This window comes from Pistacia vera, unplaced genomic scaffold, assembly GCF_008641045.1.
Source record: "Pistacia vera cultivar Batoury unplaced genomic scaffold, PisVer_v2 Contig539, whole genome shotgun sequence".
NCBI classification, from domain to species: Eukaryota; Viridiplantae; Streptophyta; class Magnoliopsida; order Sapindales; family Anacardiaceae; genus Pistacia; species Pistacia vera.
The window spans coordinates 339648-361515 of record NW_022196378.1 but is presented as its reverse complement, the minus strand read 5'-3'; the positions used below and the strand labels follow the sequence as shown (position 1 = coordinate 361515).

General features: G+C 35.5%; 1 non-coding gene across 1 annotated transcript; it reads right to left on the bottom strand.

The window, feature by feature from the left end:
- Positions 1–21538: 21538 nt before the first annotated feature.
- On the bottom strand, positions 21539–21640 carry LOC116107547. The gene has a single exon (XR_004124479.1). It is a non-coding gene; the product is annotated as a U6 spliceosomal RNA (small nuclear RNA).
- Between the last annotated feature and the right edge of the window lie 228 nt (positions 21641–21868).

Here is a 21868-nt window from a genome sequence, read left to right as displayed (position 1 = left end):
TCTAAAATCTCGTAGAAAAGTATCTGTGAATTGAAAACTCTGTGGCAACTCTAAGTCGCTACGACCTTGGGCCTTCGACCAGCATTCCCAATCGAAGGGATGAATTCCGGGGAAAGAGTAGAAGGAATGATTGCAAATAGGCAAATGAAAATCAGAGGAAAGGAAAGAAACAATGTTTTGAGCCTAATAAGGCTTATGCCCTACTACCTAATGGCTGTTTCAAAAGAAGCCAGCCTGCTAACAGATTTAGAGCCTATGAAGGCACCCTAGTCAAAGAGGAGTGACAAAAAATATTATCGCTTCCATAGGGACATCAGACATCATACCGATGAGTGCCAAACTCTTAAGCAAGCAGTTGAAGACCTCATCCATAAAGTTCATTTCAAGGAGTATGTTGACGGTCCAATTCCCGTGAGGAAAAAAGACCGTGATGATGGGGAAAGATGCAAAGGTCGTAAAGGTCTCTACTTAGTTGGGTCCATCATTGGGGGAACTCACATCGCATAGACCTCTTAGCATATACAAGATTGGTATGCCCGAGAAGCCCGATATAAGCCCTACAATGTTCTCAATCTGGAACAGCAACCACATAAACAACGCAGAGAAGAGGAAATAACCTTTTCTAAAAAAGATGGGAGACAAGTGCATCACCCTCATGTTGTTGCATTAGTCATCGTTGTTGAGATAGGAAAGTGCGAAGTCTACAGAATGTTAGTGGACAATGGGAGTGCCATGAATATCCTATTTTAGAGAGCTTTTGAGGAGATGAAGCTCGAAGACACATACCTGAAGCCACCAAGATGACAGAATTCCTGGTAGTGGATTGTCCCTCCACATTCAATGGTATCATTGGACGACCACTACTGTGGAACTTCAAAGTCGTCACTTCCATCTACCATCAGAAGATGAAATGCCCTACTCTGTCAAGGTGTGGGCAAGTGAGGGGATCACAGCTTAAATCTCGCGACTACTACAATCAAGCATCAAGATTGCATACAAGAGGAAAGGAAAGCCCGAGACAAGCTAAAGCAGTCAATGACGATCAGCTAAATCAAGCCACAGTCTAGCCTAGTGGAGGATTGTAAGTAAATGATTGGATTTGCGCGACAGAAAAATCGTAGATTAAAAACAAATCGATCAATTACTCAATCCCAAAAAATCTGGGTATCAATTATATTGTTTACATATATTATAAAATCTGTATAATATCAAATTAACAGGAAATCCATACAAGGATTCAGATTCACTTACATACGTTTGGAGGCTCCTTCAATGTCTCTAATTCGATTTCACTTCCAATTCAACTTAGAACCGCACAAACGTTGATCCACATGAAGACAATCCAAAGAACCAATCATTGTTTTGCTAGAACAACAAGACGGCTTCAAGAATCAAGAAGAAAGAATTTTTCTTCTCCATTCAATGAAGAAGAACATGAGAGGGACAGTAGGGTAGGTGGCTAGGGTTTTTATTTTATTGAATAACGTTATATGCTTTAATTATAACTTGCACTTATATAGTGCAACAATTAAAAACCCTAATCTACTTAGGAATAGCCATGGACTTCAACCCTAATCCGCCTTTGCAACCAAACACCCCATTAATGGCATTTTAAATGTAATTAATTATTATTATAATTAAAATCAATTAATATATAAAAATATATTAACATTTAATTAATAATAACAATCCATTTAAATATATGTGCACATATATTTAAATATAATCTCACTAATTTTAATTTTAATATTAAAATTAAATATAGGCAACAACCTCAGCAAATTTAATTGTACTGTAAGATTATTAAAATACATTTTCATCCTAAAAGACGAAATACCCCTTTCACAAACCGATTCTTAAATTATCTTTTAAGTGTGTGACCCATAAGCTCCTTATTATATCGACAGTGAGTAGTATCGCGATTAATACCAATTAATCATCTCACTACACACATATCAAGATTGGCCCCTAGCAAGGCATCATGGTCACTAGATAGATTCAGATTTAGCGAAATAGCTACCTATCAATGATATAGTTATTGTGCAATCAAATTCTTTCATCATACGTTATGTCATTAAGGCTGAGGTACAACAATAGTGTAAACCTCGGTTATTCTTGATATCTTTGTATTTAGTTACTGGACCAATGATCAGATCAATAAATTGGATTGAGCAACAACTCAATCCTACTGTGGCCACAGATTTGGCGTCATTGCCATTTACTGAATTGCATAGTGAGATAACTTTTCCCGTACCCGGGAGTGATGAATCATTTGTCAATCCACCATAGTCATGATACACTCCTCGATGCAACCAATCACTACCGTATTGATAACTCTAAATAGAACTACGTTACACTAGTGTCAAACTACACCAATCGATGCACAAGGCACTCCAGTGATCTCAAGTCTAAGGATCACATGCACCACCATTCGTTAGAAGATTTATTCCATAAACACTAGGATTACTATCCATATGGAATCTCCGGTGAGTCTGTCTAGTGAACTTGCCTACAACAAGTATCTATGTGTTGCACCAGGTTATAGGCAAACAACCTTGAAGAGTGAGATTAGTCATTGTCTTTCACTAGGGTCGTTCAACACTATGATAGCCTTACCGTATTGTATGTTTCCTTGGTCAAAATAACACTAGGGCTACAGACATTTCTAGAATGGTTACCATATGTGATCATAGGGTTCTCACTATCCAGATTTGAAACGCTAAATACCCTCGTTACAGTTCTACTATCCTAAGGACATATATCAATACACATAATTATTATTTAAATGATATAGAAGAATATGTCTTCTATTGATATATAAACATAATTAAAAACAGTCAATTCTACAATAATTATTGGCTTTAGAGCACCTACTCTAACAAGGATAACATTGATCCTCGTATTCAGAAGGAGAATTCCCACAGTGGCCAGTAGAGACACTGTCTAAGGTACCTATCAACAAGCATGAGCTAGCTCATACACTGAGAATCGGGAGTAATCTCACTCTCAGCTCGCTACTGATTTAACAAGCTTCCTCAAACATAACATCGACGTTTTTGCATGGACACATTCCGACATGATTAGGATCAGCCCCAGAGTCATATGTCATGCACTTAACATCGATCATGAGATTAGGCCAGTTCGCCAAAAAGAAGAGTCATGGACCTAGAGTGCTATGTAGCCCTAAAAAGTGAGGTGGATAAGCTGGATAAGATCCTCTCAATTGGGTTCATTTCATCCGAGAATCTCATTACCCTAGTTGGGTCATCAATCCTGTTTTGGTGAAAAAGCCCAATGGTAAATGGCAGACTTACATTGATTTCACAGATCTCAACAAGGCTTACCCTAAGGATAGTTTCCCTTTGCCCAAAATTCACCGGTTTGTTAATGCTACTTTCGAGCACGAGCTGTTAAGCTTCATAGATGCATATTCGAGATACAACCAGATCCCAATGTTTACGCCTGACGAGAAACATACCTCGTTCATCACAGATTGAGAGTTGTATTGCTACAAGGTCATGCTCTGTAGGAAATAATGCCATAGCAAGCTCGGAATAACAAAAAATTTTCTTGCTACACCATTACCCTTTACCCAAGATCACGATACAATATTCCTAACCTACATATAAATAAACCATACAAGGTTTAGTTTTTACCTCTTGTTAGCGGCTTCTTCACTGGATGTCTTCGTAACTTTGCTATCGACCCAAAATAGAGTCGAGCACAACTGTATCCACATGAAAGTAGGGTCGGGATCACACTTGGATTAATTGCTAGATCAGCTCAAGTGCTTAAGGGAGGTGGTAGAAATAGAGAGAATTTCTCTCTCTAGGGTTGGCGGCTAGGGCTTATTTGGGAGAGTTATTTTTGCTCTCAACTTTGCAAAAACAACTTATGAAAATTGCGCTTCAATAGTCTTGCAAATCAAAAACCCGATAGCCCTTTATATAGTGCAATCCCAAATAAGAATTCAATTAGGATTGTGAATCCTTTAATTCTTATTTAGATTGGATTGCAATCCTTAACAAAAGGAATTAGAATATCTCTTAAAGATATTCTCCTTAATATGAATCCTAATTAAATAAATACCCCTATTTATTTAATTCCTATATAAATACATATTCTATTTAAATAAATATCACTATTTACTTAATCCACATATATTTATATAAATTTTTCATATTTAATATATTTAATTTAAATTAAATATATTCCTTCATATTAATTAAAATTAATATGAATCCAATTTTGCTAAAATTCCTCCAATATAAATGTTGGTTAATGGCGTCAACCCTAGCAAAATTACCAAAGTGCCTTTTTTGCCCAAAATGATGAAAATGCCATTGGACTCCCAAATTACCTAAATACCCTTTTCGACCCAAGGACAAAATTGTCCTTCCATTTCTGATTCTCACTTAACTTCTTTCTATGTGTGTGACTCGAAGACTCTTTATTTTGCTGACATTGTCCCAATAACTAATTAAACATCAACCAATTAGTGTTTTCATACACCAATCAAGATTGACCTCTAGCAAGACATCATGATTCCCTGGTAAATAAAGAATCAGTTATTTAGGCTTACCTTTTCTACAGTATGGTTATCGTGCAATTCGATCCATTTTATCATCTTATATCTCATCAAGGTTTGAAGTACGGAAATAGTGTCTACTTAATATATTGACCTTGACATGTTTTTATTTGGTTGTCGAATCCACGACTATATAAACTCGGATTCGAGCACCAACTCGATTCCATCGTGGCCATGGTTTTGAGGTCATAGTTCTTAGTCAAATATCTCGCCGAGATAAGATCTCCTGTAACCAGGAGTGATGAATCCTTTGTTGGTACACCATAGCCATAATGATCTCCTGTAACCAATCACCACTGTTCTGGTAATCCTTAAAAGAGACGATGTTAGGCTAGTGTCAAATCACATCGATATTTACACATGGTGCTCTGGTGATCTTAAGTCAAAGGATCACATGCACCACCATCTGTAAGAGGATGTATACCATAGACACTAGGTTTACCATCTTGTATGGAGTCCTCTGATGGGTTAGTCTAATGGACTTGCACAAGCAAGCATAAGCAAACACCCATGCGTTGCACCAGGTTGATGCCTATAATCTTGACATGTGAGATCTGTCACTACTTTTCGATAGGATCATTCAATACGATGATAATCTCTTCGTATAATCTGTGTCCTAGGTCAGATTTATACTATGACTATGGACAGTTTTAGAATAGCCACCATTTGTGCTCATAGGGTTCTCACAATTAAGATTTATCCCTCGTCATTGGTTCCAACCTTTCTAAGGACATATACTATTTTCTTTCTATGCAGTAAATAGATGCTATAGTATATAAGCTTTAAATAAGTAATGTTTTTTATTCATACAAAGAGTATTTACAAGAGTCAAAATGTTGGCTCTAGTGCACCAACTCTAACATGCCCTTCAGCCTGCTAGAGCAACTTACTAGCGCCTGATTAACCAAATGTTTTTCAAGCAGATTGGGAAAACAATGAATGTCTATGTTAATGACATGTTGGTTAAGTTGCATGTCACCTAAGATCACATAGCCCAACTTTCAGAAATGTTCAACATATTCCGAAAATACAAAATGAAACTTAATCCATTTAAGTATTCATTTGGGGTAGCCTCGAGAAAATTCTTGGGATACATGGTTAACCATCGGGGAATTAAGTCGACCTGAAAAAATCCAAACTCTCTTAGATATGAGTAGTCCTATAAAACCCAAGCAAGTTCAAAGTTTGAATGGAAGGATATTAGCTCTTATTCGTTTCATATTGAGAGCTACATATCACTGTTTTCCATTTTTCAATGTATTTAGAGCCAATAAGAAATTTGAATGGACTCTAGAGTGTGACCGAGCTTTCCAAAGCATAAAAGAGAATCTTGGAAAGCCACCTCTCTATCTAAGCCACTTCCCAAAGAAATCATATTTCTCTACCTGTCTGTCTCTCAACATGCGGCCAATGCAACTCTTATTCGGGAAGAAAACTAAATTCAATGGCCTATGTATTACACCAACAAAAAGCTAGTAGACGCTAAAACAAGGTATCCAAAAATGGAGCAATTAGCCTTTGCCTTGGTAATCACCTCCAAAAAGTTGTGATCTTACTTACATGCCCACACCATCCATGTCTTAACTAATTACCCGCTCAGATAGGTCCTTCAAAAACCAGAGGCCTTGGGTAAATTGCTTAAGTGGACAATGGAATTAAGTCAGTTCGATCTACACTTCAAGGCTAAAGCAGCTATCGAGAACCTAATCAGCTAGCTAATGACACAGTCCAAGAAACTATCCAAAATCTGTCAACATGGAGTCTTTATGTTGACAGATCCTCCAATAGAAAAAGAGATGGAGTTGGTCTCCTGCTTGTAGGTCTTGAGGGTGCTCACATATATGAAGCCCTTATGTTTGGATTTAAAGCCACCAACAATGAGGCTGAGTACGAAGTGTTATTTGCTGATCTATGATTAGCAAATGAGATAGGGTCAGAAGTGATCGACATCAATAGTGACTCCCAACTTGTTATCAATCAGTTATTGGGAAAGTATAAAGCCAAAGAATAAAATATGATCAGTTACTTGAAGAAAGCTAAGACCACACTTGAGTCTTTCAAGCACTGTACGATCAAGCAAATCCCTAGAGATAGTATCTCTGTTACGGATGCTTTGGCTAAGATAGGTTCATCATTGGATTCCGATGTGTCGGATAACATTCTAGTCAAATACATCAAAGCTCCTAGCATCAACTCACCTGACCCAACAATGGCTACTACAGAGTCAGTGACCTGGATGACTCCTATTATTTAGTATCTCGAAAAAGGAGTTCTTCCTAATAGCAAAACTGAGGCAAGACTCTTACAAACTCGAGCTACTCATTACAATCTAATCAAAGACCAATTGTACAGCAAGGATTTAACACCCCTCTACTTTGATATGTGACAGATGAAGGAGTAGACTACATCATGAGAGAGATCCATGAAGGAATTTGTGGTAATCACACTGTTACATGATCTCTCGCCAATAAAATTATTCGGCAAGGATATTATTGGCCCTTACTTCATGAAGATACCTACACCTTTGTGAAGAAGTGTGACAATTGCCAAAGATTCATGAATATTCGCTATGTAGAGAATTGAACTCACTAGACCCATGCCAACCAGCAAGGGTGGCGTCAAGTATGTCGTGGTTGTAGTGGATTATTTCACAAAATGGGTCGAAGTAAAACCCTTGGCTGTGATCACTACAAAGAAGCCCAAAGACTTCTTCTTTAAGAATATAGTGTATCGCTATGGGATTCCTAATACCCTTATCTCAGATAATGAAAAATAGTTTGACAATGAGTAATTCAAATAGTTTTACAAAGACTTGGGGATTCAAAAAAAATTCGCTTCAGTAGCAAGACCGTAAGCTAATGGGCAAGTTGAAGCTTTCAACAAGACCATTAAGCACACTTTGAAGGCCAGGCTTGGCACAGCGAAAGGAAATTCAACCAACAATCTCCCAATGTTTTTATGGGCATATAGAAGTAGAACCACTCCGAGGACCTCTATAGTGGAAACACCATTCTCTCTAGTTTATAACTATGAGGCAATGATCCCAATAGAATATAAAAGTACGATCATAAATGACAAAAACTTGTATATTTAATTAAAAAAATATGTACAAAGGGAAAACCTAGAGAACTACAGAGATAAAAGCTTCTCCAAAGCGAGCAAAAGGAAGGACGATCATTTTTCCTTGTCTTCATGATCCTTGGCCTCAATTACTCTGACCTCCAAACCGGTAGCTCTACCTTCAGGATTCTCTTGCTCTTCATGATCACCCTCCTCTTGAGCATGCCTTTCATCCATTTCATCCTTGGAATGAATGAACGACTGTATTTCTTCCTTGGAATAATATGTCTTCATCTAAGAAGGCTTTAAGAGCTTCTTGATAGTCTTCGGAAGGCAAGAGAAGACCATGTCAATGTTTTCTTTAATTAACTTTTTGATAACATCCAATGACCACTCCCCAGACTTCTTCTCTACCTTGAGCTCAGTTCGCTATAACTACTCGTTCAAGGAAGAAATTAGCTTGTGAGCAAGCTCGAGCTCTTTATTCTTCTCTCATATGGCTTTCTCAATGACAGCCCACAATTTGGCCTGAGATACCACAGTCTCATTCTCACGGTTTCTGCTCTCTTGAAGTTCTCTTTCCCTCTCTTGAAGCTTCATTTCCCTTGAGCTTAATTCTCTAGTAAGCCTCACCACTATTAGCTGAAGCTCTTTAGTCAGATCCTCTTTCCTTTGTAGCTCTTTCTGAGGAAAATTGACCATTTTCAAAAGAACTTCTTTCTCCTCTGGGCACTTGTCTACCAAAAGTTGAACATCCCTCGCAGTCACATTGGTCTCTAAGAGGGTTTTTCTCAACTTAACAACCTCCTCCTTTAGTTCTTGAGTTCTATCACCAACAGAGAGTTTAGTTTTGTTGTGGGTGATGTTCAAGGCAAGAGCAGCCTACAAAGGAGAACGAATACGAGTTAGTCACAAAACATGAAGTTTTTGACTGATCTTGATAGAGATCACAAAGAAGAATGTTTCGTTCCTGATTCTGCATCCAGAGTACTGTCACCAGTAGGTCAGAAGGCTTGGCCTTCTATTACCTTTAAAAGGTCATCTCCAGTTAGCTCTCAAGCATGTTAAAAAGCAGAGGCCACAAGTCCTCAAGGAGCTTCCCTATGAGGTCCAGAATGGAGTCATCGTGAACCGTTCCTCAAAAGTCTCCCCAACTTTTCCTAAATGACCTCATTGACCTTTTCTTGAGTAGCCATTGGCTTATCCATCAGCCAAGGCTTCAATGAAGAGACAACTTTAACAACTACCACGGATCCACCTTTGGGATCCTTAGCTGGTCACTGCTCGAGTTTGTTAGAAGAAGACTCAAACTTTTCTAATCCCATCTTCTTCCTCTTCTTTGAAGCTACTGAATTCTTCTTTGGGGGTTCAACCCTAGGTTAAGAAGCTTCTGCGGGTCACTTTTCTTTCGGGTGCTTCTCAACACTAGTCCAAGTCCCCGCTACAGGGACTTTCCTGGAAGTCTCTTCTATCTTAGACTCCCTCAATAGTCTAGGGAATGTAATCCCCACTATTCTATTGATTCTCTTTGGTTGCATTGCTACATAAAAAAAAAAAAGAAAAAAAAAAAAGAAAGTAATACGATCAGCGAACAGCAAGAAAAGAAACAAAAAATTAAGTATTTACAAGTTGAAGAGTCAAGATATGCCTCACCGGAAAAGAACCTATGCTTCCTAAGGTTGTCGATCGTAACAAGCATCTTCACGTCGTGAAATTCCTTCGAGAAGCGACCAAAAGCTTGAATACGACTGTGATTCTCTAACAGCTGCAACTAATGTTTTAAAAACTGACCCGGGGTGCAATCTGGCAAAGTGGCTGGGTCTTGGGTCGACCGGTTCAATCGACTGGTTCAATCGGTGATGTCATCATGCTGACATCAGCATGAAGACATAAAGAAAATTCGAAAAAAATCACAAAGAAAAAAAATGAAGTAAAAGAAAAAATCTAATTATTAATTTTAAAGGATAATTAAATTGGATATATATTGAGACTCGAAACATACTTGGAAGAATAAAATAATACAGGTTGTACCTACCCAGAATATTACAAAAGTAGAGAATAGATTAAGGTAAAAAAAAATATACGCTTTCTCTACACACTTCCACAACACCCCAAATAAAAAAGAAACAAAGAGAGAGAGAGAGAGAGAGAGAGAGAGACCAGAGAAATTACAAGACATCTTCATGTCGCAAAATTCCTTCGGGAAGCGACCAAAAGCTTGAATACGACTGTGATCCTCTAACAGCTACTACCAATGTTTTAAAAACTGACCCGGGGTGCAACCCGGCAAAATGGTCGGGTCCTGGGTCGACCGATTCAATCAACTGGTTCAATTGGTGATGTCATCATGTTGACATCAGCATGAAGACATAAAGAAAATTCCAGAAAAATCACAAAGAAAAAAATGAAGTAAAAAAAAAAAAAATCTAATTATTAATTTTAAAGGATAATTAAATTGGATATATATTTGGACTCGAAACATACTTGGAAGAATAAAATAATACAGGCTGTACCTACCCAAAATATTACAAAAGTAGAGAATAGATTAAGGTGAAAAAAAAAAAATATACGCTTTCGCTACACACTTCCACAACACCCCAAATGAAAAAGAAACAAAGAGAGAGAGAGAGAGAGAAGAGAGAGACGACAAGACATCTCAAACCCGGCAAAGTGGCTGGGTCTTGGGTCGACCGGTTCAATCGACTGGTTCAATCGGTGATGTCATCATGCTGACATCAGCATGAAGACATAAAGAAAATTCCAAAAAAATCACAAAGAAAAAAAGAAGTAAAGAAAAAATCTAATTATTAATTTAAAGGATAATTAAATTGGATATATATTGAGACTCGAAACATACTTGGAAGAATAAATAATACAGGTTGTACCTACCCGAATATTACAAAGTAAGATAGATTAAGGTAAAAGAAATATACGCTTTCTCTGCACACTTCCACAACACCCCAAATAAAAAGAAACAAAGAGAGAGAGAGAGGAGAGAGAGAGACCAGAGAAATTACAAGACATCTTCATGTCGCAAAATTCCTTCGGGAAGCGACCAAAAGCTTGAATAACGAGTGATCCTCTAACAGCTACTACCAATGTTTTAAAAACTGACCCGGGGTGCAACCCGGCAAAATGGTCGGGTCCTGGTCGACCGATTCAATCAACTGGTTCAATTGGTGATGTCATCATGTTGACATCAGCATGAAGACATAAAGAAAATTCCAGAAAAATCACAAGAAAAAAATGAAGTAAAAAAAAAAAAAATCTATTATTAATTTTAAAGGATAATTAAATTGGATATATATTTGGACTCGAACATACTTGGAAGAATAAATATACAGGCTGTACCTACCCAAATATTACAAAAGTAGAGAATAGATTAAGGTGAAAAAAAAAAATATACGCTTTCCCTACACACTTCCACAACACCCCAAATGAAAAAGAAACAAGAGAGAGAGAGAGAAGAAGAGAGAGACGACAAGACATCTCAAACCGCAAAGTGGCTGGGTCTTGGGTCGACCGTTCAATCGACTGGTTCAATCGGTGATGTCATCATGCTGACATCAGCATAAGACATAAAGAAAATTCCAAAAAAATCACAAAGAAAAAAATGAAGTAAAAGAAAAAATCTAATTATTAATTTTAAGGATAATTAAATTGGATATTATTGAGACTCGAAACATACTTGGAAGATAAAATAATACAGGTTGTACCTACCCAGAATATTACAAAAGTAGAGAATAGATTAAGGTAAAAAAAATATACGCTTTCTCTACACACTTCCACAACACCCCAAACAAAAAAGAAACAAAGAGAGAGAGAGAGAGAGAGAGAGAGACCAGAGAAATTACAAGACATCTTCATGTCGCAAAATTCCTTCGGAAGCGACCAAAAGCTTGAATACGCTGTGATCCTCTAACAGCTACTACCAATGTTTTAAAAACTGACCCGGGGTGCAACCCGGCAAAATGGTGGTCCTGGGTCGACCGATTCAATCAACTGGTTCAATTGGTGATGTCATCATGTTGACATCAGCATGAAGACATAAGAAAATTCCAGAAAAATCACAAAGAAAAAATGAAGTAAAAAAAAAAAAAAAAATCTAATTATAATTTTAAAGGATAATTAAATTGGATAATATTTGACTCGAAACATACTTGGAAGAATAAAATATACATACAGGCTGTACCTACCCAAAAATATTACAAAAGTAGAGAATAGATTAAGGTGAAAAAAAAAAATATACGCTTTCCTACACACTTCCACACACCCAAATAAAAAGAACAAAGAGAGAGAGAGAAGAGAGAAGAGAGAGAGACGACAAGACATCTCAATGCCGCCCGCCGCCCCCCCCCCCCCACCCCCCCCCCCCCCCCCCCCCCCCCCCCCCCCCCCCCGCCACTCTCTTCATTGGCCAAGTAAGTCTTTTTCTTCTTCTTTTTCATGTTTTCTTGTCTAGGTATTTGTTCTTTTTCTTGTTCTTGGTCTTGTATTTTTTATTTTGATGGGTGTTGTTTGTTTGACTTGATCAGTCATCTTTTATGGAAGAGAGAATCACTCTTGGAAGTTACTTCCACTCTTCCAGCACCATCCTTCTCTACTCGATGCTTCTCCCCATAATTAATCAATTGAAAAAAGATGAAATGATAGTTGGTACCACCGACGATGACTGGAACTGTTGCCAAAGATGAGATGAAATGAAAATAATGAAGATGAAACAAAAGTTGTCACTAAAGTGGAAATGAAAAAGTTAAGAGATGAAACAAAAAAATCAACGAAGAAATGAAGAGATAGACAAATGGAAGAGTGCAAATATGGGTTAGGGCTTGAAAGAATGAAAAATTGGGGAAAACCATTAAAAAAATCACATTTCATGAGGGGGTTAGAGTTGACCCAGTTTTTTCCCAAAACCGGTTGGACCAATGGGCCACTACAGTAACCCCACTCCAACTGTGGGTCATACGGGGTGAATTTAATTATCTGGGTTTTACGCCAATCTGGCCCAGCTTAGTGGCCTGGTCTCGATCAAACCGGTTCATCTGGCCGGGCCAGGCCAAGCCAAGTTTAAAACCTTGGTCGCAACTTAGTTGCTTTATTTTTAGCATAAGAAAGAGCTCATTAGTCAACAATCAGACAAAGAAAAAGGAAAAGGAAATGACCTAAATGAAAAGGGAAACCTACTCGGCTCTTGAAATTTACAAAACCCATCATACTCAAAGAAAAAATACTTAGTCTCATAACGTCCCACATTACTAGGATAACCAAATAATCTTCGTTCAATCGATGATCGCTTGGAGAGATAGTACGAGTCCTTGTTCTTGCTCTTCTTTAGCATGTAGGCACATGCGAGCTCCAGCGCCGTAGGTTCTCCCAGGCTGTCCTCGCAAAACGAGATGTACATCACCACTACCATAATGTACCCGTTTGGCATCAATTGATATGATGTGATCCCGAAGTGGTCAAGTATCAACTTGATGAAAGGGTGGGAAGAAACCATGACCCTATACTTGAAAATCGCTTCGGAGATAGCAGCCATTCCCTTAGGAGGCTTCTGGGTTGTGAAACTTCTTTTTCTATACAGATTCGCTGTGATCACATATTGATCTACGATCTTTTGAAGCACTTTTGTAGTGATCACGGACCTACCATACTTCAGGTTTCCAGGTCTCCCAACTGAGGTGTCGGGTTTGAAGGTGTCGAGTTTGAAGGTGTCATCTTCACCAGGCTTCCCCCCTTCAACTCTTGGTGTTCACTCACTCCCGGTAACTGATGCGTGCTTCCTACAACATGCAATATGTAGCAAGTATACTAGTCGCACTAAGTAATAAAGTGATAAGTAAGTATCGTTCCCACGAGGATAGTGTTACTAAGTACCGATTTCTCTAGTTAAAGTCCTAATTAAAGCAACAATAAATTGGATTGATGGACGATTAAAAAACTAAAAAAAAAAATGAAAAACCCAACAACTTAATTAATTAAACAATGCTAAAAAAATGTTAGGGTGTTGATTTCACCTAGATACGCTAACTCAAATCATAGACTCTATTTCCCAAGTTCTAATTCCTTGATTGAAAATCGAATTCCCCAAGTTGTAAAACATACCTTCTCAGGCTACATTTCCTTACTTATCCCTATTAAGCTTCTGCACCCAACAAAAATGAAGATTAATAGTTCAAAGTCTTTTAAGCTTTATGGAATTCTATTTAGATTTCATAGATCGCTAAACCTATCTCTAGCGTTTGTTAATCTACGGTATTTATCCCAAGAGGTACAATCACAAATCACTTCTCAGTCTCATTATGAACAACACACATTTGAATGGTGATCAAGCATCCAAAAGTCATTAAGCAAAGAGATAAACACTCAATCATGAAATTGAAACTCAAAGTAAATCAATCCATATAAATTTGAATCATTGTATCAAGATTACATCAAACCCTAGCTAAACAACTCAGTTCATACTCAAAAACGAAATAAAACAACAAAAACAAACTGAATCAAGATTCATCATTGAAAAGCAAGCAAAAGATGGAGAAATCTTCTCTAATTTGAAGCCCAAATCTTCAATAATCTTCTCCTTCCATGAGCTGCCTCCCAAATCACGAACCAAGACCCTTTTCTTTTCCTTTTCGCTCTAATTTATACCTCTCTCACTTAAGGACGAAGCCCTAGCAAGCCAAAACGCGTCATTTTATTTTTAGATCTGACGCAGGTCGCCACGGCGAAGAATTGTCTTCGCCGCGGCGAAGAATTTCGGGCAAAAAATGAGCATGATAGAGTCTGTATCTGGAAAAGTGTTAAACATATGAATTGTATCCCTTTCAATTATATTTCTGTTCGTTCAAGAATCAACACAATACGAGGTCTAAAGCTCAAGTTATGGCAGAAATACTGAAGCACGTCCAAAGACGTTTTTCTTCAGTTCCCAACGTACTTTTCACGACTTCAAGCCAAGTTTTCACCCTTGTCCAGTTAGAATTAGGAAAAACCCAAAACATGAAAGTTGTAGCTCTTCTTCTTAGCTTTTCAAAGCTTTTAAATTCAGTCATTTTGAGTTTCCAAGCTCAAGTTACACAATTTACGCTCAAAACTGTTATTTATGCTAAAAATCATCGTTTAGGCCTACAAAAACAAATTAATAGAATTGGGTAGCAATTATGGCCCAAATTGTATGAAAAGTATCCTAAATCCTATCAAAATTCAATGCAAAATCATAGTGTAAAATATGCTTATCAATAACCAACTGGATACTCCACTGGTTCTACCGTCTGTAAAAGGATGACAACCAGGGGGATTCAAACCCTGAATAATCTACCTCAAAGGATGATTCAGAAGAAGACTCAAAAGATCCACCCATGGCCGGTATACTATCACTAACCCTAGAAACTCCTAAAAAGATCTACCAGGATTCTTTACCCTATGTTTTCAAAACTTTTCAATAACTCCCTCGAGCACCACCCATAAAACGCTCCTTATCTACCCTATCAGATACCGACAAACCACCATGGTTCGTAAAAATAGTAAAAAGTATGAAAAATGAGTAAAAGAGAAAGAGCCTTTCACCTTACAGTAATTGAAGGGAGGTATTCTGATGTAACGTTGAGTTCACATCAATGAGATAAGAAAGCTAAGTTTTTGAGAGCAAGAAATAGAGTTTTCTTTGAAAAAATTCCCGAGTTTTCAAAAATTAGGGCAAAGTTAGGGTTTAAAGGTGGAAAGGTGACACTTCAGTTGCCTTATATAAGCAAAATTTGGTTGGGAACAAATTTCTAATCATTGATCTCGACCACATGTCATTGATCCACGAAAAGAGTTCCCACATTTTGTCATAAATCAACCGATGATAGCTCCCATTGAGAATTGAAATCACTAGCGTAATCATTTTAACCGCATTAAATGCGCCCAAAGAATGTCATTTCAACATGGATAGCATTTAATGTTCATTGCTAACATTTAATGCGCACAATATCACTTTTGTCATATAAAGAATATTTTATTGCTATACCAGCTATCAATGCGACAAAAAAAATCTGAGAAGGTCGTTCAAAAGAGGCATCTGTGTGGATTGCCAAAAGCGAACAATAACAAAGATTGTTAAAGAAATTAGCCTTAGAAAAATCTAAGTTTTCCAAATTGTGAATAACGACTAGAGTTCAAAACATTTTTCCGAGGTCTTAAGATACGATCAAGCTTAGATCACCAGGTTTCAATAAACAATCATTTTCAGGTCGTGTCTATAACTCTCAGATTGCCATTCATGATCAGCCACCAGCTCACGGATCAAGACAAAGTCTCACAGATTGCGTGAAAAACCAGCTTTCGATCCTCAACAACTAGCATCAGGTCATCTTTGACAATGTGGTCAACCTAACTCTCAGATTGGGTGCACATCTCCAAGACCAGCCAAGTTAGGTCACGGAATAATTATGAAGTTCTCGAAATCCAACATTTTGAGTCTCAAGAAGTGGGGAGCTTCTGTTATGTCTAAAATAAAGGCTACCCTATACTAATGTCATTAAGCACTAATCATAAATCGAGAAAGTATTCCACCGTCCAGAACATGCCACATCTCCAAAGGCAAAAGGAATATAGCTGTCAACAACCCAACCGACTCAAGAATTTGTGCTTGAATGAAGTTGGTTCGCACACTTGTCCAAGTCCCATTTAATTTAAGAATATTCCTTGAGTTCTCAACGAATGGGAAGGCAAGAGGGATCTTTACGACATCAGGCCACTTGCAAAAGTGTAATCATTACTTTGAGCAAAACGAGTATAGCTCCCCCTCACAAAATCGGGATCAAATACTCACGCATTCAACAAGGAAAATAGTAAAGACACACTACTAAAAAGAGACTGACTTAACATTCTCTAAGAATACTTAGAACACCAAACACTTGTAATACCAGATCGCAGTTCGCGACCTCTTGTAAGCCTATCTAGAGATCAAAAACAAATTTATATAAACGAACACAGTGGATGTAAAATTCGCTTTATGCATCTGAACCACTATAAAAATTATCTTGTCAACTTTACACTTACATCTTTGCATGACACTGTGCTTACAACACCTCATCCATTTATTATAATTAGGTCACGTGTGACTTTATAATATTTTGCACGTGCGAAATCGTTAATGTCAAAATCAAGTATCAATAATATATATATGAGACATTTACATTTCCTTTAATATTATATTTAAGATGACCAATTGAGATTAAATTATATTAAACAGTAGAAAAGACAGGAAAAAGGTTGGAGATGGTGAGAAAGAAGTAGAGAGAGAAAAGAACAAATATGTGAATGAGAACTAGTAAAAGGATATTTTTGTAATAAGTTAAAATTATTAAATAATAAAATGTTTAAATCCATTTTCACTTAAAATAAGGCACCACTGATTTAACAATTTATTTTCACTCAAATCCATTCCCTCAATATCTTTTAGGCCCATGTTTTGAAAACCCATTTACTAAAGCGTTCCGACAAATATCATTACAGTCTCTGGCCCAAGTAGCCCACTTGAGAGTTGAACAAGGCCCTAGGGTGGACTGCCCTCAATATCAGCTATGATGACGTAGGTCTATGTTGTTATTCCAATGACTATCTACCTTTACGCAATTCCCTTTGATATTTTATTCTAATTAAATAAGGCTACCAAGGTAGTTGAAAACGTTCATCAAAGTACTGCTTTTATACATGAATTTTCTATTGAAACCCATTTCATAATGTAGAAAATTAACTTTTCCATTTGTGGTTGGGTAATAAGCTCTTTAGTCAATAACTATGTACACTATACCCGCCAGTTGGTGATGAAGCTTACTGTCAAGTACTTTGGTGAACAAGTCTGTAAGTTGATCATGAGTGGAAATATGAGAAGTCTTGATCATGCCCTCTTTGAGTTTATGACGAATAATATGACAATTAATATCAATATATTTTGTACGTTCACAGAACATAGGATTAGAAGCACTATGAAAGACAGATTAAAGAATCATTTACGATGAATCAAGAACTTTTCTTTTTTTTTTTTTTTTTTTTTACATCTCATGTTCAATGAATGAATGCTCTTTAGACTTGCAAAAGTGATTTCATGGATATTAGTAATTCATTTTTTTGGTTAATGGCTAAATTGAAGAATCTAATAAAACCCTCTTCGAAGAGAAATTTTACCGTACAAGAAAAATATATCTTATCGCTATTTTAAAAGTAAGACATATTTGGTTGGAAAGTGTGGTATTAATTTTAGGAGATTAGGGCTTAATTAGTTTTGGTTGTATGGACCGACATCCCTCATATTGAAATTGTAAAGTTTCTTAGATATAAATGCCAACATTTTATTAGTCTTCCAATTTATTAGAAACAGGGACCATTAATGCGTTATAAATAAAGTCAACAAGTTTTCTGTCGAGGTGTAACATTTTTCATATTCAAATCAATTTATAGGACATTTACATTTCCTTAATATTATATTTAAGATGAACAATTGAGTTTTGATTATTTTTAACCATAGAAAAGACAGGAAGAAGGTTGGAGACTGTGAGCAGGAAGTGGAGAGAGAAAAAGAACAAATATGTTTGAATGAGAATTAGTAAAAGGATAATTTTGTAATAAGTAAAAATTATTAAATAATAAAATGTTCAAATCCATTTCATTTAACAATTTATTTGGACTGCCCTCAATATCTTTTAGCCCATGTTTTGAAAACCAATTTATTATAGTGTTCCTTTGATTTTGGGTTTCTTTGATTTTGGGTAGGTACGCAAACCCACCCACCCCTAGTTTTATCAATAATTAATTGCTCGGGTGGGGTATACACATAGCCATTCTGTTTTACCCGTATATATATATATATATATCTTTTTTTATTTATTTATTTTTTTAATTATACACTTTTATGAAAGAATAAACATAAATGGTTAAGTCTATATTAACATATTTGATGTAGATACATGTATATGTTTATGGTAAGTTTCTAAAAACTTCAAGTAAATCATTAATACTCTTAATTCTTTCGAAAATTGTTACCACAATGGTCATATACATATATTTTCTGTTAAATAAAGAAAACAAAATAATCATGGGAGCTAATTACATAAATGAAAAGATATCAAATTTAATTGACCAAATAATTCATTTTCTTAATTATTTCCATCATAATTATCTTGCTCAAATAATTTTCAAATCTTCCTATTATAACTATATGTTACTTAATTATTTCCTCAATTCTTTCCACCTTAATTATATTGTTTCCTTATATGGATTAATTATTTCCACCACAGTTATATTTTGTCATCTATGGCTTAAAGAAATAATGGAGCTTAGAGAAGTTGATAATTTAGACATTAAATATTGAATTATTTTGCCAGGCAAAATCTACAACGATTTTTTTTTATATTGTTAACAAATTTAAAAATAATAATAACATTAAAGTTACAAGTATAAATGTGGATATGAAAAGACCTAGGACAACATTATGTAAGGTAATCATGTGTATATATAATTATGGAAAATAATAGAGACACCGGGAGTAATTCACTGAATCTGTGCACCGAATGACGTAGCAAAATCCTGACCGTTGATTAATTATAATTTAATATTAATCAACGGTTATGATTTTGCTATGTCATTCAGTACACAAATTTGGTGTACTACTCCCGGTGACTGTAGTATTACTCTATAATTATACAACAAATTGATAAAAGAATATCATAAATTTCGAATCTTGTATTCAGAAAATAAAATGAAATATTGCCAAATTGATAGATTGATTTATATATTTTGTTATTAGTTACTTATGGTATTAAAATAATATTAATAGTAGGAAGTATGAATGATTAGACGAAACTTTTCATCACGAAATAATATCTCAAAATATTAATAAATTGGGCTTTAAAATAGGGGAAAAAAAAAAAAGAATTAAAATTACAAAACTTGAACAGCAAACACATATTAAAATTTTTGGGTATGGTGATCCGCTACCTATAGAAGTCCAATTAATTAGTATGAAATTTATATTATAGTGAAATACTATTACCATTGGTAATTGTATTTATTGAGTGGCTGGTAAAAGTTAAAACCAAAAAACAAAAAAACAAAAAAAAAAAAAAAAGATATTTAAATTTCATATTTTAATTATTTTTAATAAATTAGGTTTGAAATCAAAATATGAAATAGTCAAAACTTGAAATACACATCCTGACGGAAAATACAAAAATTAGATTAAAAATACAAAAATTAAGTTAAAAATACGCAAATTAAAATTTATGGGATGGGAACCCAGAACCCCCAAAACCCAACCCAACCCTACTCAATACCCATCCCAACCCATCCTATTAAACTTCATGTGGCTATGGGTTGGGTTTTTAGCCAACCCATACCATACCCGCATATTTGCCATCACTGGACTAGGGTGGACTGCCCTCAATGTCAACAATGATGACGTAGGTCAATGTTGTTATTCCAAAGATTATCTACCTTTATGTAATTCCCTTTGATATTTTATTCTAATTAAATAAGGCTGCCAGGGTTGTTAAAAAGGGTCATCGAAGTAAAGCACTAATGCTTTTATAAGTGAATTTTCTGTTGACACCTATTTCATGATATAAAAAATTAACCTCTCCCCTTATCGTCCGATATAGAGTTATAGATGGGTCGTTCTTAATCATAATTTTTAAGTTTATATATATTTTATTTAGGAAAATGAAGATGAAGTCTTGCGCCACAAGCCCGTTTTAATGAAAATGAAGATGTATGATATTTTTTTGATCAATCATTCACTTTAAATATTTATAAATTAGAATCAAAGTTGAGATAGTTGTACATATATTTCTAATAGAGATATAATTGTTAACATTAATTCTTAAACCTAATTTGTAAGTTTGTATTTGTAATTTATAATTATAAGTAATAAAAAGTGTTGAAATTCAATTAATATCTCAATGTCTCGTTACTTTATTGCATTTCATAGCTAGTCATTATATATATTCTTAATTAATACAAATACAAAATATCACTTAATATAACATAAAAATATTTATAATAATTATTAATAATAAATCAAAATTAATATAATTTATAAATATTAAATATTAAAAAAAATTGTAGGGGCCGACCCCCATGCTAGGCCCACGACATGGCCCGCAGCACAACACGCTATATAGTGGGCTGTGTTGTGGGCCGGTACGACACAACAAGGCACGAATTTCTGTAGGTCTTAGCATGGCATGGCTCACGACATGATAAACCTTGAATTTTTAAGCATGACATGGCCCACCTTAGCTCTAGTCAGATGTGTAAGTCCTTTAGCCATTGGGATTAATTATACCTAAGAAATCTTGTCTTCGAGTTGCGGGAGAGGCAATTGCAAGATTCACCCAAAAAAAAAAAAAAAAAAAATTTATAAATGAAAAGATAATTTTTTATATTGCACACCTCAAACAAGTTTTAATCATCTAAAAAGTCTAAAAATGTTGTGTAAGTCGTGCAATAAATATAAGTGGTGTTACTAAAATTATATTAAATTATTAAGTAAGTCCTATATACGAAGATGTTATATAATGATTAATTTAGGGTAGGAGAATAAATTAATCAAGAAAAGAAACAAGGGCCAAAGTAAGAGAATTGGGGGATATGGGACTCAATTAATAGTACTTTGGTACAAGCTTAACCAATTTGAGAAAATGTACCGATTTCTCCATGACTTCTTCAAGGCTTTTATCAAACCGCAATACAAGTGAAGAGATTAACAAAATTCAAAGGACTTTTTTTTTTTTTTTTTTTTTAACTTCACTAGTAATTCTTATTAAAAATCGAGGTGATTTAAACTTAAATTTTCTTAAATATTATAATCAAGAATTCTGGTTTAACTACTCGACTGTTCAAAGGTGATTAAAAAATTTGAACAATTTCTTGACTTATACATATCATCCTTGCACAAGGTCATGCTAATCTTCTGTGTATCATACCAATTCTATCGGATGTCTCCGAAGAGACACTTGTCTTTCACTTTACAACCTACCTATATTACAAGTCCCCAGTGTCTGGAGTAATTAATGAAGTAATTATGAAGTTTTTGACAAAAGATGTTAAACTTATAAGCAAGGTGGAAAGCCAACAAACTCCCACGTGTATACTACTGCCCTTTGGATTTATTGCATCAACACATTGACTGCAAAAGCATGTTTTTCTACTATCTAGTCTACTGTGCTAAGAATAATAACA